Below are 5,679 nucleotides of genomic sequence, written 5' to 3' on the forward strand. Positions count from 1 at the left end.
GAATGTGCAACTGCATATCTAGGCCTAGGGATTTGATGGTAATTACAGTATTGCTTCTATTGTTATAAACATAAGGAATAAGCACCAGTCTCAGCTGCGATCCTAGGATCATGATTGGATACATGATGAGGATACATACCCTTCCCATTTGCTGTCCAAAGTATCTCAATCACAGCTGGACCCTAGGCATACCTGTGTGACCTGGAAGCAGAACGAGTGGGCCTCCCCCATGTCCCAGGAGAGCTGAGAGAACCTTTCTCTGAGGCAGGCTGCTTAGCTGAGGCCTGGAGATGGCAGCTTGGTCTTCAGGAAAGTCCTGGGGGAGGGGTGGGGAAAAGGTGCAGCTGCTGCCAGGGGAGTGTGATATTAGGGGCACATCAGGAGTGAAGCTGTGTTTCTCTTTGTACAGAATACAGTAATTTTGAGGGCAGAAAATGAGAGGGGTCAGCTCTATCTTGTGTACCACAAGCAGCCACAAGGCAGATTTCAGTGTGGTGTAGGGCTGGTCTGAACCACTGTGCCTGTCCCTGGTGGCAAAGTAATAGACCACAGAATCATTTTTATTTAGATTTCGCACTATCTATTTCGAGCTCCTCATGATTGCATAGCAATCCATCTTCCTGGACTGACTCCTGAATCCTACATAACCCTGGCGATGTAGGTGTCACAGTACAGAAGACGCTGTGGGGCCTTCACCTCCTGGTGGAGGTACCAGTGGATGTGTCTGGCATTTTCTACAGGAAGATCACAGATGATTACAGCAGATGACCCAGTTGTCCCAGTGACTGACTTCGTTCTCCCTTCCAAGTTGGAAGATATCTGATTGGCTGCAATGAGAACAACAGAAAACATAATGAGGCATTCCTTATTATCGCGCCCATTGCAAAAGAAGAAACAAAGTAAAATATGACCCATGAGCCTCTGAGTAGGCAATACACTCACCAGGAGGCAGGAAAGCTAGAAGCAGGGCTAGGGCCCACCCCATGTCTTCCTCTCTGGGGCCTTGGAAGGAAAGGGACCAGGGAAGTGATCCCTAGCACAGTGAGGGGAGCTGATCTTCCTGATTCACAGGCAGAGGAAAGTGACTGAGGATCTGTCTTAGGGGATTCCCAAGCCTTCCTCCCAGAAGGGGTGGTGCCTGGGAGGACATGCAGAGGAGCTCCTGTCTCTCTGCTCAATCCTGTTCTCCAGCGCCCTCCTGTGGCAGCTGAGAGCAGGTCCTCTGCAGAAGAGAGCCAGGGACAAGGAGAGCTCAGGCCTGCAGCAGAGGGAGTGCAGACCTGGGGAAGCTGACTCTGGATTTAACAGGCCCAGCCCTTGGAGTAGTACAGGATGACCTGTCATGCAATATTTAGAACATACTTAAACTAAAAACTTGGTATTTATCTGAACTTCCACATTTCCGGGGTACTCGATACTTTATTTGGCAGCCCTACCCTCAGAGCTCAGACTGCTATCTGCAGGGCACCTGGTTTCTCAGATGGAGATCTAGGTAACAAAACGAGTCCAGTAAAACAATCGTGAAAATCCAGTAGTGCACACAGATTTTCACCTCCTCTGTAGCAAATATGTTTAGACACGTTTAAAATATGCAGAATAAGATGTAGAAGTGTGTCCCTCTCGGTTGTTGTGTTGGCCTAGCTCAGAGAATTCAGTTTCTGCTGTCATCCCAGCTGGAAATGAGAAAGGCACGTGGCTCCAGGTGGTGTCCATCTGCCTCTGGGCCACACGTGCAGGACATTAGGCTGCCCCAGGAGCAGCTCAAAGCTGAGTTCTCAGAGACCTTGTGGAGGAGGGAAGCTTGCCTGCCTTGGAGCCTGACAAAACCTTTCTGGACGGAAGTGTCACGGTTTAAAAATGAGAAGGGAGAGAACTGAGATCACAATAGAATGCACAGAAAATTATTAAAACAAAAGTATAATGAGGGAAATTTTATCAGAATGTGAAAAGAACTCTAAAGCTACAGTGCTGAAGAGGGGGCAGTACTGGAACTACAGTGAAAAGGTTCATAGAACACAGTGGAAAATGCAGGAAGAGAGCCATGCGTATGTAATATTTTACTGCGTGATAAAATGGTACCTTAATATCTACAAGGAAATAGTCAATTATCTAATAAGTCCTCTTTGGGGTATTGACTTCCGTGTGGAAACTAACATTCTTGAATTTCTACCTTACCAGTTACAAACAGTGATGCAGTTGTAATTTAAAAAATCATTACACTTAAAGAATGATGAATTGCATAAAATTCTAGGTGAGATTGGCCTCTCTAAGCCTGACATCAAACTAGAGACCCTAGAAAAACTGATAGCTTTTATTGTTTTATTGTCTCAAAGTTTAATTCAACAAAAGGTGCCAAATACAAATAATACCCAATGAGGAAAAATATTCTCAACACATGTGATAAAGGGTCAGTGTCTTTAAAATGGTTTGTATTAGTGCTTATGAACCAATAAGAAAATATGAATCCCCAAACGATGAATAGGCAGAGTGTGACAAGACAATTCACAGAAGAAGAACTCTAAATGACCTTTGAAGGTGTATAATAATGCTAGGACTCCTAGAGATGAGGGAATGCTAATTGAAATAACAAATCTCATTTTTGGAACCACAGAGCTTGGATTGCAATCATTATCATATTAAAGTATATGACTTAGGGAACGTCAGTTAACCCCTCAATTTCTGTATGACATTCAATGGTACTTTCATTCCTGAATGAAGTTTCTATGTACATTAAATAAAGTATGCATATCATGTGCTTAGTTAATTAGCTACCAGAATGTCAGCACCCATATTTACCACCAGTATTATTATTAATGTTTTTGAGATATTTAGTCTTTCTGTGTTGCCCAAAATGGAGTGCAGTAGTATGATCTTAGCTCACTGACAACTCCACCTTCCAGGCTCAAGAGATTCTCCTGCCTCAACATCCAAGGTGGATGGGATTACATGTGTGTGTCACTACAGCTGGCTAATTCTTTTTACTTTTAGTAGAGACAGGGTTTCACCACTTTGGCTAAACTGGTCTCAATCTCCTGGCCTCAAGAGATCCTAACGACTCGACTACCCCAATGCTGGAATTCCAGGCATGAGCCACTGGGCCTGGCCAGTATTCATATTATCAATGTAGCAATTATTGTATAAAAATCCTGATAGATCAATCATGCCATCAATAAGTAATCAATGCATAAAAACATTCAACTAGATGATAAGGACTTCTTTATGCAAACTTAGGAAGTATGTGCACCTTTAGAAGGAAAACACAAAATCCAGACACAGGAAAATAAAAGACTGTTTAAAATGTATAAAAACCCAAAATAAGAATGAAAATATAAATATGATATTGAAAAAGAAACAATACATACGGCACTATGACAAAGTGAAAAAGTTAAAGTGAATAATGAAAGTATTTTTACCCATAGGTTCAGGGAGAAAGAGGAATGAGAAATCTAGAACGGAAGCTAAAAGCTTCAAACGCGTCGTCTTTTAAAATTTGACTTCAGTTCCACGTAACCGTTTTATGTATACAAGCCAAGTATAAAACAGAACATAATATAGCAAATACCTAAAATATAAAAATGAAAACTGAACAATTACACTAGCTATATCAATGTGGGCATGAACAAATAGAGAAAAATTATTTGACTATGTGGAAGAAGTATTCTGATTATGTACCCCCCCCAAAAAAAAAACAAGAAAGGAAGGAAAGAAGGAAAAAAAGGAAGGAGAATTGATGGAATGAAGAAAGGGAACGAGGCAGGAATGAAAGGGGAAGGGAGAGAAAAATAAAGCAAGGAAGGAAGTAAGAAAGGAGAGAGAGAAAAACTCAGGGCAGAGGGAGAGAATGAGCAACTGCATATCTAGGCTAGTGATTGAGTGGGAATTACAGTATTGCTTATATTGTTATAAACATAAGGAATAACACCAGACTCAGCTGCGATCCCTGGATCATGATTGGATACATGATGAGTATAAATAACCTTCCCATTTGCTGTCCAGAGTATCTCGCTTCACAGCTGGACCCTAGGTGTACCTGTGTGTCCTAGGAAGCAGACTGAGTGGGCCTCCCCCGTGTCCTAGTAGAGCGGAGAGAACCTTGCTCTCAGGCAGGCTGCTTAGCTGAGGCCTGGAGATGGCAGCTTGGTCTCCAGGAAAGTCCTGGGGGAGGGGTGGGGAACAGGTGCAGCTGCTGCCAGGGGAGTGTGATATTAGGGGGAGATCAGGGGTGAAGCTGTGATTCTCTTGGTACAGAATACAGTAAATTCAGTGGCAGGAAATGAGAGGGGGCAGCTAAGCAGCCACAAGGCAGATTTCAGTGTGGTGTAGGCAGGTCTGAACCACTGTGCCTGTCCCAGGTGGCAAAGTAATAGACCATAGAATCATTTTCAATTCGATTTTGCACTATCAATTTCGAGCTCCTCGTTATGATTGCATAGCTATCCATCTGCCCTGGACTGATTCCTGAATCTAACATAACCCTGGCGTTGTAGGTGTCACAGTACAGAAGACGCTGTGAGACCTTCCCCTCCTGGTGGAAGTACCAGTGGATGTATCTGGTATTTTCTCCAGGAAGATCACAAGCGATTACAGCAGATGACCCTGTTGTCCCAGTGACTGACTTCATTCTGCCTTCCAAGTTAGAAGATATCTGACTGGCTTCAATGGGAACAACACAAAATATAATGAGGCATTACATGTATCACACCGCTTCCAAAGAAGAAACAAAATAAGAACCATGAGCGTCTCCGTAGGCAGCACACTCACCAGGAGGCAGGAAGCTAGAAGCAGGGCTAGGGCGCACCCCATGCCTCCCTATCTGGGGCCTTGGAAGGAAAGGGACCAGGGAAGTGATCCCTAGCACAGTGAGGGGAGCTGGTCTTCCTGAATTACAAGCAGAGGGAAGTGACTGAGGATGTGTCTTTGTGGACTCCCAAGGCTTCCTCCCAGAAGGGGTGCTGCCTGGGAGGACCTGCAGAGGAGCTCCTGCCTCTCTGCTCAGGCCCGTTCTCCAGCGCCCTCCTGTGGCAGCTGCGAGCAGGTCCACTGCAGAAGAGAGCCAGGGGCAAGGAGAGCTCAGGTGGGCAGCAGAGGGAGTGCAGACCTGGGGGAAGCCAATCCTGGAGTTAACAGGACCAGCCCTTTCAGGGGGCAGTGCACAACAGGCTAACACCCTGCACTGTAGTGTTTTGTCAGGTAAAGCTGCTGCCAAGGCCTCATTCTGCCAGGAAGCTTCTGATTAGGGCCCGGAACCACCTTCTTTTTTGAATCTGCAGGGAAAAAGGAGACAGAACCCAAGGCTACTCTGCTTTATTAACAGGACTGAGGGTGAGGTATGTTGGTGGGTCTTGGACTCTCCTCTAAATTAAATCATGTGTGGACGTGAGGTTGTGGGTAGTGGGTGTCAGGCGGGCCTGCATGGGACCTTGTGGGTGTGGTTTCTTTATTAGAGGATTTTTATGCATTGAAGTACGAATGTGAGTTTTTTGGGTTTTTTTTAAGTAGTACAGGATGACGTGTCATGCAATATTTGGAACATACTTAAACTAAAAACTTGGTATTTATCTGAACTTCCGCATTTCCGGGGCATTCGATACTTTATTTGGCAGCCCTACCCTCAGAGCTCAGACTGCTATCTGCAGGGCACCTGGTTTCTCAGATGGAGATCTAGGCAACAAAACGAGT

At 44.7% G+C, this 5,679-nt stretch overlaps 1 long non-coding RNA gene and 1 pseudogene across 1 annotated transcript in view; both read right to left on the minus strand.

Moving 5' to 3' along the window:
* LOC108296858 overlaps positions 1–1,071 on the minus strand; it is a 4,584-nt pseudogene extending 3,513 nt beyond the window's left edge.
* Positions 1,072–5,476: 4,405 nt separating this feature from the next.
* Positions 5,477–5,679, minus strand: part of LOC108296871 — a 15,391-nt gene continuing 15,188 nt past the window's right edge. Inside the window, exon 2 of the long non-coding RNA XR_001822015.1 lies at positions 5,477–5,641. This is a non-coding gene — a long non-coding RNA (uncharacterized LOC108296871). The remainder of the gene's footprint in view (positions 5,642–5,679) is intronic.

Source organism: Cebus imitator, unplaced genomic scaffold, assembly GCF_001604975.1.
Source record: "Cebus imitator isolate Cc_AM_T3 unplaced genomic scaffold, Cebus_imitator-1.0 Scaffold749, whole genome shotgun sequence".
Classification (NCBI taxonomy): Eukaryota; Metazoa; Chordata; class Mammalia; order Primates; family Cebidae; genus Cebus; species Cebus imitator.